Source organism: Trichosurus vulpecula, chromosome 2, assembly GCF_011100635.1.
Source record: "Trichosurus vulpecula isolate mTriVul1 chromosome 2, mTriVul1.pri, whole genome shotgun sequence".
Classification (NCBI taxonomy): Eukaryota; Metazoa; Chordata; class Mammalia; order Diprotodontia; family Phalangeridae; genus Trichosurus; species Trichosurus vulpecula.
This window is the reverse complement of record NC_050574.1, coordinates 404280365-404293768: the sequence shown is the minus strand read 5'-3', so window position 1 is coordinate 404293768 and position 13404 is coordinate 404280365. Positions and strand designations below refer to the sequence as shown.

Below are 13404 nucleotides of genomic sequence, written 5' to 3'. Positions count from 1 at the left end.
CTCTCCTGGAACTATTTTCCAGGTCAGTGGTTTTTCCAATGAGATATTTCACATTGTCTTCCATTTTTTTTCATTCCTTTGGTTCTGTTTTATAATATCTTGATTTCTCATAAAGTCACTAGCTTCCACTTGCTTTTCCATTTGGCTAATTCTGCCTTTCAAGACATTATTCTCCTCATTGGCTTTTTGGAGCTCTTTTGCCATTTGAGTTATTCTATTTTTTAAGGTGTTGTTTTCTTCAGTATATTTTTCAGTATTTTGGGGTGGTCTCTTTTAGCAAGTCATTGACTTGTTTTTCATGGTTTTCTTGCATCCTTCTCATTTCTCTTCCCAATTTTTCTTCTACCTCTCTAACTTGCTTTTCCAAATGCTTTTTGATCTCTTCCATAGCCTGGGACCACTTCATGTTTTTCTTGGAGGCTTTTGTTGTAGGCCCTTTGACTTTATTAACTTCTTTTGTCTCTATGTTTTGGTCTTGTTTGTCACCAAAGAAAGAATCCAAAGTCTGAGACTGAATCTGGGTGCGTTTTTGCTGCCTGGCCACATTCCCAGCTAACTAACTTGACCCTTGAGTTTTTCAGTGGGGTATGACTGCTTGTAGAGTTTAGAGAACTATGTTCCTTGCCTGGGGGGATATGCCAGCTCTGCCACAACAGCACCCCTCCATCCCCAAGACCCCTCAACCCGGACAGGACTTAGATCTTCAGCAGGCTCTTCACTCATGCTCTGATCCACCACTTAATTCCTCCCACCAGGTGGGCCTGGGGCCGGAAGCAGCTGCAGCTGAACTTCTGTAGCTGCCCCACCTCAGCTGCCCCGTGGGCGGTGGCCGAACCACGAACTCCTTCCATTCCTGCAACTTTTCCCACTAAACCTCTCTGCTGACTTTGGTGTTTGTGGGTTGAGAAGTCTGGTAACTGCCACAGCTCACTGATTCAGGGCACTAGGGTACACTCCGCCCGGCTTCTGGTCTGATTGGTCCGTGCTGCTCACGCTGGGCTCTGCTCCACTCTGCTCCCAGCTCCCAGCTCCGTAGAGGTTAGACCTCACACAGAGACCATCCAGGCTGTCCTTGGCTGGAGCCCTGCTTCTCTCTGCTGTTTTGTGGGTTCTGCAGTTCTAGAATTGTATCAGAGCCATTTTTTATAGGTTTTTGGAGGGACTCGGCAGGGAGCTAATGGTAGTCCCTGTTTTCCAGCTGCCATCTTGGCTCCGCCCACATTCATTGTTTGGGTGTTTCTTTACTTCAATATCCTCCTCTGAAGATGAACCCTGGTCATCTCTATTTCTGTAATAGGTTTCTATGGTTGGATTCTTTCTCCATTGCCTGTGCATTTTTTGTGGTAATGGCTTTATTTTTGTGATCACCTCTTGCCTGGGGTACGGGAAATGGTGCTTCTTGACCCAGATCTTCAGTTCTCCCCTCTAGCCTGGAACCAAAACCAGACTTCCAACCTCCTGTAAGTGCCCACAGTCAGGAGCTTTCTGCCCCATTGCTTCTGCACATACCACGTGTGTGCTGGTTCCTTCTTGCCGCCAACACTTTTTGAATTGCAGCTGGGTCTGGGGTTCATCATCAGCAGATGTTCCTTAAATTTTCCTGGGATCAAATGTCCAATTCCCTTGACTATCTCTGGGTGAAAAGTTCTTGTTCCTGGGGGAAGGCAGCCTCTCAAACCAACTAACCCCAGGGCTTGCCACTAGTTGTTTAAGTAGATTGTGGCTTGTTTTTAAAATGGAACCAAGGCCGGCCATGCAAGTCCTGAAGAGTGTGGGTGGCACCTCTTACCCCTGCGGACCTGGGCCCACACCTTGGGTGCCCAGGACCATGCTCCAAGCAGTGCTCTCCACAGTGGCATGCAGAGGACCCAGGAGGTGGTGGAGAAGACAGAGGCAGAAACAGAAGGAGAGCCGAGGGATGCCCAGAAACCCAGCAGGTTCAGCGTCTTTCCTCCACTTCCGGATCAGGAGAGCTCCTTGACATGGGGAGGCAATAAATATGAAGAAATCCCAGTAGCTCACATTAAAGCAACATATAACAACACACACATCCAGGGGTCTCTTCAGGAATGAGCAACTTGCCCAAACTTCTTGTGGCACTGAAGGGTTCAAAAATGCAAAAAAGGCCACAGGGATTGCAGCACAAACTGCAGGCATTGCTGCAGCGGAGAAAGCCACAGTGAAAGGAGTGACCATGTCAGAGTGGTGGTGAAAGGCCTGGGACCAGAGCGCTTATCTGCCATCAAGGGGTTGACCACGGTGGGCCTGGAGGTCATCTCAATCACAGACAACACCCCCATCCCACACGATGGATGCCGCCCAAAAATAGCCCGGAGGCTTTGAAGAAATCTGTTGACTGTCTTGAAACTTACTTCCAGTTTTCACCTATAGATTGACTTGAGAACCATACAGAAATGTTCCCCACAAGACAGAACTCAGTAAAGATAAGTCAGAGACTTGACTGATGAGCAAGAATAAGGTGATTTCCTCCTGTGTATAGTGATATATACAAGTACATCTTTTGAATGTATGCAAAAACTGCAGTGTGTATCATTGTGAAGTGGTGCCTCTTTTGGACAGGAGGGGGTGCTACAGGCACACTTCTGGCAAGCATCTCAGCTTGTCTTCTTTCCACAGCCCTGACAAAATAAACCATAGATCACACCCCCCCAAAAAAAATAAATAAATAAAATAAAAAATAAAAAAAAAAATAAAATGGAACCTAGTCTGGAGGTATTTATTCCTCACAGGGACCAAACCTGCTCCTGGGCATTTTCTTTGGATCTTCTCAAATTATCCCAGCAAGATCCTGGTTATGCCCCAATTCTTCTTGTCCCCACCCACACTTTGTTCACCCAAGGTGCTATTTTAACTCTGTCATGGGGGAAAATCTTGAGAGCTTGGAATTTTCTCACCTACTCCTCCATCTTCCCAGAATCTTATATCTATTGATCTTTATGTAACTACTCTCTAAATATCCTCTGTCACTATTGATTTATCCCCTCTTAGTCAGTCACTCATTTTATAAATACATATTGAAAAAATACAGTGCAACCTCACTAGTTTGATCCATTCGATTTTTTTTCAACAAAATGTCTGATATCTGGAATGATAGTCTATATATGTACTTTATATCAAGTCTTCACAATATCTATGAGATAAATGTGACACACACGTACATGTAAAATTTAAAAAGAAATTAATGTATGTATATATATACACATCAGTATAAATGTGTATAAGTATGTGTATTTATGTGTGTGAGTGTATGTACACCATGCATTTTATATATATATATATATATATATATATATATATATATATATGTGTGTGTGTGTGTGTGTGTGTGTGTGTGTGTGTGTGTGTACACATATGATGATTCATTAGTACACGAATTTTGTTGCTGGTCCCTTAAAAAGATGGTTCCTTAGGATAATTTTGGTCTTTTCTCCTACTATTCATTACTTATTTTTTGTTCTATGAGCTCAGGATCATATATATGGAAACATTTTTTGTCTTTTATTTTTAGCATAAAGTCAGAATAGTAAAGGTCTAAACCAATATAATTTAACAGCTCATTTTGGGGAAGTTCCTGTCATGGACATGAACCCACCAAGCCTACCTTTAACAAATGATAGTACGGAGATCCAAACCTTATTCTTGGGCAAATGTTCATTTATTTAAAAACTTTTCTTTTATAAAGTCCTGCCTTCAATTGGCTTCAGTGATCATGGTGGTCTCTCTCCACAGAATTATTCCAAAATGAATTAAAAAGCTTCATTTCATCAGTGGTTTGCTTTTTTCCATCCTTCAGTGACATTCTTCTATTCACCTAACTTTCAAAGTAGATTGCATCCTCACCCTGTCCCAGCTGTTTTCTTTTTTGTTATTCTCTTGAAGAACTTCTTTCATTATTTCAAAGAATACTTCATTCTTCCCAATTAAAAGAATAAAATCTTGCCACTGGAAAAAATAACAGTGAATGTAATGAATTCTCTGTAAGTTACTGTCAAACAACACTCACCTCCATACCATATTGGCCACAAATAGAATACTTCAGTCCTTTGTCATTCTTGTTTGGAACTCTAACATATACTCTTTATGGGAGAAAATTTTATTCATGAATTCAATTTTAACTCTGTGTGTGATATTTAAAAACACAAGTTTATTTTTTTAAAGAAAGAACTAGTTTAATATTATGTTAGGTAGGTACTCTTTCTTCCTTTGGTTCCACCTGCCTTTCCTCTATCCTTCCTTCCATCATCCATTCATTTTCACCTTACCTCATTCACTGAATAAATCTCTGAAACTAAAAGTGAAAAGGACAAACAAAAGAGACAAAAATCAAAAGACATTTTTCTCTGGGCCACATGCCATAGAGAAGTGGAGTAACTCTCAGGAGTTATTCCTTTATCACACAATATTATCTGCTGTAAATAAATGAATCCTTATTCCCTAGAAGACCAGACAAATAGTGAGACTATCCCAGTCTAGGTAGATCCAAAATTCAAACAATTCTAGTGGCTTAACCAGTGGAAAGAAGCTGCTTCTAAGTATGTACTAGATGGATACAAAATGTGCCAGTCCTTTTATTTCCCAGAAGAAGGTCACCACATGACTAATTTAAGCATGAGCTAAATCTTTTTAAATCTACAAAATCTGATTTTTCATGCACAAACCAGCTTAATTATTTTTGCTAGCTTGAAAGAGGAGGTCAATAACAAAAACTAAAAGAAAAAAAAATGAGTCCAAGGTTTTTTTTAATTGAAACAGCCTAAGAACCTTGTCACAATTCAAATGATGAAAATTATATGCAGGCATATTGGATCATAATAATACTTAATGTTATTTATGGATAACTTACTACTGTTACATAATAAGTAGCTCATGCTTGATAAAAATGCTATAAAGTTTGAAATACAACTGTAAAGTGCTGTAAAGTATAAAGCAAAGGCAATGATCTCAAACAGCTTTTCCACTTTAGAAACATTATTGCAATATCTCAGTACCACTGACTATAGGACAAAACAAACACATTATATAATATAAATTGAATCAGACCTTTGAAGGGCTATTTAAACATTAATGTACCTTCATTTTATTTAAAGAAAACTAATTTTTTTTAAAGCCAAGCATTTGACAGCTCTGTGCATAAGCAGTCATCCTGGGTCAATGAGTTACATATTTCTCATGCAACACAAATTAATGCACAATGAAATGTTCCATTAAAAGATCCCAAAAAGAGAATGGAAACTACAGTGATCAAAGCATATTATCCGAAAAGTTCTAAGTTTCTGTGATGGAATAATCAGTATTTAGTATCAATGGAAGTTTAAGTATATGTTAAAACTTTAGAGTAATTGACAAAAAAACTTCCGCAAAGAATCCAATTATACCTTTCTCTAGGCAAATAGATATTTTCCTTTTAAATGTTAGCCAGATTCTAGTTTAGTAGCACCACTGAAAGGAAATATTTAGCTAATTTTTGAATAATAAAATCCAAGCGTTTGTCTTAAAAAATTAAGACTATTTTAACATAATACTTTTTATTTAAAAAAACATATATGTTTATTACTTTTTGAAATGTAGAATGAAGACTGAATTCTCCATGTCTTTGTTTCATCTCCATTTCATCTCCATTTCTATATTAACTTCTCTAACAGAAATGTGATCTATCATTTACAGTCATGACAGAAAACTCTTTAAAACAATCATTTAGGGGGCAGAGCCAAGAAGGTCACATGAAAACAGCATTTTACTGGAGCTCTCTCACAAGTTTTGTCAGATTCCCCTAAAAATGAATCTAAGCAGATTTGAGAGAGTTAGAAGCCATTACCAGTCTGAGTGGGGCGAATTTCCAAGCCAGGAGAGTCCAAAAGTTCAACGGGATGGATCTGTAGGCTGGGAGATTGGTTGGCACATGGAGCTGCACCAGATAGCACCAAAGCAGAAGCAGCTGTGGAAACCAACCAGCAAGACAGGCTGGGAGAAAACAGGGTGCACGAAACCTGCAGAAATTCCCAGGCCTCCCAACACAGGACAGGAGTCTGTCCAAAAGACAAGAAGCAGCAGTGCAATGCCTCTGGCCATGAGACATCTACTCCTGAGACTTGCAGCCCAAAGGATAGAAAGGCACCTTCTTGAACTTCCAGAAGACATAATGTCCAGGTGAACAGTTCTAATGCTTCCCCCCCCCCCCACAGAATTCCTTGGGGAAAAAACACTGCAATAGAAGAGACAGAAGTGGGGCTTCAGTGGCTGAGCAGTGGGAGTTCCTGAGTCCCAGAGGGGCAGAACCAGCAGGGGTCAACGCAAGGAGCCCAGATGTACCCTTGCAACCCCAGGGGAAGTGGCAGACCCAAGCACAGACAACAAAAAGCTGAGACCATTGCTGAAAAACAATAGTGCTGCAGAGTATCCCCAAGGCAAAAGGATAATTCACGTGGCCAGAACCCTCCCCCATACATCAGGATACTGAAGGCTACAATACTCAAAGCCAGTAACTAAACTCAAAATCCCCAGAATGAGAAACCTGAGACAGAGATCCTTGAACCCCAAAATCAGAAATTGACTGTAAAGTCAGGAAAAAGCTAAACAACATGAAGAGGAAGACAAAAAAGCAAGGAACATTGATTCATTTTACAGAGACAGGGATAATCAAAATACCAATTTGGAAGAGGATAGCATTGATACTATACCCACATCTGTTACCTCAAAAGGGAATGTGTGCTTGTTGGCCTCAAGCCCAAAAAGCATGACTGGAAAACCTAAAGGAGGACTTTAAAAACCAAATTAAGGAGGTAAAAGAAAAAATAGAAAAAATGAAAAAAAAAACACAGGTGAAATCAAGTCTTTAAGAAATAAGATCAGCAAAATGGCTATGGAGATTCAGAATCTAAAGAGAGAAAATGACACCCTGAGAGATAAAATCAACCAATTGGAAAAGGAGGTTCAAAAGGAAAATGTAGACAGCAAAACATTAAAAATTATGATGGAGCAAGTGGAAACTAATGACTCTACAAAGCATAAAGATGTAAAACAAAATGTAAAGAATGAAAAAATAGAGGAAAATGTGAAATATCTGATTGGAAAAACACCTGACCTGGAAAATAGATGCAAGAGAGAAAATCTAAGAATTATTGGTTTACCAGAATTCCACAATGAATAAAAGAGCTTTGATAATATCTTCAAGCAAATTATCAAAGACAACTGCCAAAAGATCCAACAACCAGAGGGAAAAATAGTCATTGAAAGAATCCACCGATCACCCCCTGAAAGAGATCCTAAATTGAAAACTCCAAGAAATATTGTAGCCAAATTTCAGAATTACAAAGTCAAGGAGAAAATACTGCAAGCAGTCAAAAAGAAACAATTCAAATATCGTGGAACTATAGTCAGGATCACACAGAATCTCTCAGCTTCTACATTAAATGGTAGGAGAAACTGGAATGTGATATTCCAAAGGGCTAAGGAGCTGGGACTACAACCAAGGATCAACTACCCAGCAAGACTGAGCATAATTTTTCAGGCAAGGAGATTCAATGAAATAAGGAAATTCCAGACCTTCCTGATGAAAAGGCCAGAACTCAATGGAAAATTTGATCTCCAAATACAAACTCAAGAGAGACATAAAAAGGTAACCAGGGGAAAAATCCCACAAAACTTATTAATCAATAAGGGCAAATTATTTACATCTTTATATAGAGTTGTATCATCTATCACACACACACACACACACACATACACACACACACACACACACACACACACACACACACACATATATCTCCACACAAACAGACACGCACACACACACACACACACACACACATATATATATGTGTGTGTGTGTGTATATATATATATATATATATATATATATATATAAAGGGAGTGGGAGTGTGTGTGTATATATGTATATATATATATATATATATATATATTATATATATATATATATATATAGGGAGTGGGTTGATCAGAAGGGAGGGAAGAAGTAGCAAGTGGAAAATGGTAAGATAAGGGAGGGCAATCAAGAGGGAGGGTAAACTGAGGAAGGCAATGGTCAAAAGCAAAACTTTGTTGAGGAATGGAAGGGAGAAGGGGGAAATAAAAACGTAAACAGGGGAAACAGAATGGAGAAAAAGACACAGATAGTAATCATAACCGTGAATGTGAATGGAATGAACACTCCCATAAAATGGCAATGAATAGTAGAATGGATTAAAAACCATAATCCTACAATATGCTGTTTACAAGAAACACATTTGAAAAAGGGAGATATACACAGGATAAAGGTAAAAGGTTGGAGTAAAATATATTGTGTTTCAGCTAAAGTAAAAAAAAAAAGCAGGGGCAGCAATTCTAATCTCAGATGAAGCAAAAGTAAAGATAGATCTACTTAAAAGAGATATGGAAGGACACAATATCCTGCTAAAATGCAACATAAACAATGAAGCAACATCCTTGTTTAACATATAGACACCAGTGGTATGCCATGCAAATTCCTAGAGGAGAGGTTAAGGGAGTAACAGGAAGAAATAGACTGCAAAACTATAATAATGGGAGACCTCAACTTTGCCCTCCCTGAACTAGATAAATCTAACCTCAAAATAACCATGAAAGAACTTAAGGAGGTGAACAGAATTTTACAAAAGCCAGATATGATAGACCTCTAGAGAAAACTGAATGGGAATGGGAACAAACAGGAATATACTTTTTTCTCACCAGTACATGTCTCATACTCCAAAACTGGCCATGTACTAGGGCATAGAAACCTCACAATCCAGTGCAGAAAGTCAGAAGTAGTCAAAGCATCCTTTTCAGATCTTGATATAATAAAAATAGAAAATAAGCTAAAATTAATTGGAATAATCTAATTTTAAAGAACGAATGGGTCAAAGAATAAATCATGGAAACAATTAATAATTTCATTCAAGTAAATGACAATAGTGAGACAACATACAAAACCTTATGGGATGCAGACAAAGCAGTTGTTAAGGGAAGTTTTATATCTCTAAATGCTTACATGAATAAAATAGGGATAAAGGACATCAATGAATTGGGCATGCAACTGAAAAGTTTAGAAAAAGAAAAAAATGGAAAATCCCCAATTAAATACCAAATTAAAGATACTGAAATTCACAGGAGTGATTAATAAAATTGAAATTAAGAAAACTATTGATTAATAAATAAAACAAAGAGCTAGTTTCATGAAAAAGTCAATAAAATTGATAAGCCTTTGGTAAATTTGATTAAAAAGAAAAGAAGAAAATCAAATTACAAGTATCAAAAATGAAAAGGGTAAAGTCACCTCCAATGAAGAAGACATTAAAATAATAATTAGGAATTATTTTGCCCAATTGTATGCCCATAAATTTGACAATGTTAGGGATATGGATGAATATCTGCAAAAATATAAATTGCTCAGGTTAACAGAAGAGGAAGAAAAATTCCTAAATAACCCCATATCAGAAACCAAATTGAGGAGGCCATCAATGGACTCCCCAGGAAAAAAATATCCAGGGCCAGATGATTTTACATGTGAATTTTATCAAACATTTAAAGACCAATTAATTCTTATACTTTATAAACTATTTGGGAAAATAGGTGAAAGAGTCCTACCAAATTCTTTTTATGACACAAATGTGGTAAAAATACCCAAACCAGGAAGAGTCAAAACAGAGAAAGAAAATTATTCACCAATTTCCGTAATGAATATTGAGGCAAAAATTTTAAATAAAATATTAGCGAAAAGGTTTCAGCAATGCATCATAGGAATAATGCACTACAACCAGGGAGAATTTATTTCAGGAATGCAATGCTGGTACAATATTAAATAAACTGTCAGAATAATTGATCATATTAACAACAAAACTAGCAGCAACCATATGATCATCTCAATAGATGCAGAAAAAGCCTTTGCCATAATACTACAACCAATAGTATTAAAAACATTAGAAAGCATAGGAATAAATGGAGCCTTCGTTAAAACTATAAATAGCATCTATCTAAAACCATTAACAAGCGTTATTTATAATGGGGATAAGCCAGATGCATTCCCAATCCAATCAGGGGTGAAAGAAGGATGTCTGTTATCCCTCCTACTATTAAATTTAGCAATAGAAATGTTAGTTGTAGCAATAAGAGAAGAAAAAAGAAATTGAAAGAATTAGAATAGGCAAAGAAGAGAGCAAATTATCACTTTTTGCAGACGATACGATGATTTACATAGAGAATCCTAGACAATCAAGTAAAAAACTGCTTGAAATAATAAAACTTTAGCAAAGTTGCAAGACATAAAATAAACTGACATAAATCCTCTGCATTCCTATACATTATTAACAAAGAGATAGAAAGAGAAATTCCATTCAAAGTTACTGTAAACACAATAAAATCTTTTGGAGTCTATCTGCCAAGACAAACCCAAGGCCTATATGAACATAATTATGAAACACATTTGATGAGAATAAAATCAGATCTAAATAAATGGAAAAATATCAGTTGCTCATGATTAGGCCGAGCTAAAATAATAAAAATGACAATTTTCCCTAAATTAATTTATCCATTCAGTGCCATACCAATCTAACTAACAAAAAATCATTTTACAGAGCTGGATAAAATAATTACAAAATACATCTGGAAAAACAAGAGGTCTAGAATATCTAGGGAATTAGTGAAAAAAAATGCTAGGGAAGGTGGCCTAGCCATACCAGATATTGAACTATACTACAAAGCAACAGTCATCAAAACTATCTGGTACTGGCTGAGAAACATAGTGGTGGATCAGTGGAATAGGATAGGTACAGAAGATGCAGTGGTCAATGACTATAGCAATCTATTCTTTGATAAACCCAAAGAATCCAGCTTCTGGGCTAAGAATTCACTATTTCACAAAAACTGCTGGGAAAATTGGAAAACACTAGGGCAAAAACTGGGCATAGACCAATATCTTACACCATATACCAAAATAATGTCAAAATGGGTTCATGATTTAGGAATATAGGTTGATACTGTAAGCAAGTTGGGAGAGCAAGGAATAGTTTACCTATCAGATTGATGGAAAAGCAAAGAATTCATGACATAACAAGAGATAGAGAGCATTACAAAATGCAAAATAGATAATTTTGATTATGTTAAATTGAAATGTTTTTGTTTTCAAAAAGCCAATGCAACAAAGATTAGGAGGGAAGCAGAAAATTGGGAGAAAGTCTTTACAAGTAGTGTCCCTAATAAAGGCCTCATCTCTAAAATGTACAGGGAACTGGGGCAAATTTATAGAAATACAAGTAATTCCCAATTGAGAAATGGTTAAAGGATATGAACAGGCAGTTTTCAGTGGAAGACATTAAAGATATGTATAGGCATATGAAAAATGCTCAAAATCACTACTGCTGAGAGAAATGTAAATCAAAACAAGTCTTAGATACCAATCCTGTCAGATTGTCTAAAATGACAAATCAGGAAAATGATAAATGCTGGAGAGGATGTGGGAAAATTGGAACACTGTTACATTGCTGGTGGAGTTGTGAACTGATGAAGCCATTCTGGAGAGCAATTTGGAACTATGCCCATGATAAGGACTTCACAATAACCTTGAAAAACCTGCACGATATAATGTTGAGAAAGGGGAGAAGAACCAGGAGAACATTATACAGAACCGCAGACATATGGATTCTGTGACAACTAACCCTGATAGACTTATCTCTTTTCAGCAATACAAGGTACAAAGACATCTCCAAATGAGTTGTGATGTAGAGGGCTATCTTCATCCAGAGAAAGAACTATGGAGTCTGAATGCAGATTGAGGCACACTTTCTGCTCACCCTTTTTTCCCATGTTTTTCTCTTTTGTTTTTGTCTTAGTTTTTTTTTTTTTTTTGGTTTTGTTTCTTCTTTCTCATGATGCATTCTATTGGTCATAATTCTCCTTTACAACCTGACTATTGTACAAATATGTTCGATGTGAGATGTTATGTACAAGATATATCAGATTCCATGCTGTCTTGGGGAAGGAGCGGGGAGAGTGTGGGAAAGAAAATCAGGAATTCAAAGTTGTGTGGATCTGAGTGTTGTAAACTAAAAATAAAAAAAAATGTTAATTATAAAAAGTAATCATTTAGCCTAAAATGATTTCTTAAAGACTTCTGTTTTGTCTATGATGCCTCTATTTCTGAGCTCATAATTAACAAATAATATTATTGTCCTGTTTTCCTTCTGGTGTTTTTTTCAACACTTACAGAAATAGATTTCATTAATATTTGTAGGTATGACAGGGTCAAGATGACAGATTAGAGGCAGCAACCAAGGAGAATTTTATCAACATTCCTTACCAATCTTCTAAAAAGAATGCATTATATTGAATATTGGAGCAGCAGAGCCAAGAAAAAGTCAGTGTGAGATATTGTTTTTCCTGGCATAAAACAAATTAGGAGGTCAGTAACAGAAATCTGTAATGACAGGGTGGGGACCTGCCAAGAGTGTGCACATGGACAGCAGCTTTGCACATGGACAGCAGCTTCTAGAGCTCTCAGCTCAGAGACAGGAGAGGGTCAGACAACTGGTTAGAAAAATATTATGGGGGATTGTGTGCAGCAGACACTGATTGGCAACTGTATTGCCCATATGCAGTACTAGGTCGCAGTTCCAGGTTGGAAAAAATCCTTAGTGATTGGTTACCAAAGATGTAGGGGCTCTGGTTGCAATACCAAGGCAAAGAAGTACACTAGAATTACAGCTTTAATGGAATAGAAACTCTTCCTAGAAATACACCATACCTGAGGCCAAGAGAGCAGTGACCACACTTTTCCCCAGATCACACCACCTTAAAAGCATGGAAAAAGTTGTAGACTCCCAGAACTAGCTCTGAAAACAGCAGCACAAAACAAAACAAAACAAAACAAAAGAATAAAACAACTGAATCTTGTGACAGATCCTCCTCAGCCCCAGAGGATAAGAACTCAACTCTATCACCATATTCAAAGTCAAGAAATAGGTTGGAAAAATGAGCAAATAAAAAAAAATTGATAATAAAAAGCTCTGGCAGTGGCAGGGAAGACAAAGATACAAACTCAGAAGAAAACACCATTGTGAAAACAGCTAAAAAGAAAGCCTCAAAGAAAAAAAATGTTCATTGGGCTCAAGCCAAACAAGAATTCCTGGAAGAGTTAAGGAAATAAATAGGAATGGCAGAGAAAAATATACCTACTCCCCAAAACATTTTTGTTAACTTTAGTAAACAATACTATGATACTGCACTCTGCCTTCCTCTCCCTCTCCCTCTCCCTCCCTTCCTGCCTGTCTCTCTCTGTCTCTGTCTCTCTGTCTCTCTCTCTCTCTGTCTCTGTCTCTCTCTCTCTCTCTCTCTCTCTCTCTCTCTCTCTCTGGCCTCTGTCTTCCTTGTACT

General features: G+C 37.4%; 1 pseudogene; it reads left to right on the top strand.

Annotated features, from left to right (window-relative positions):
• Positions 1 to 1753: 1753 nt before the first annotated feature.
• LOC118835335 lies at positions 1754 to 2343 on the top strand (annotated as a pseudogene).
• The last annotated feature ends 11061 nt before the right edge of the window (positions 2344 to 13404 follow it).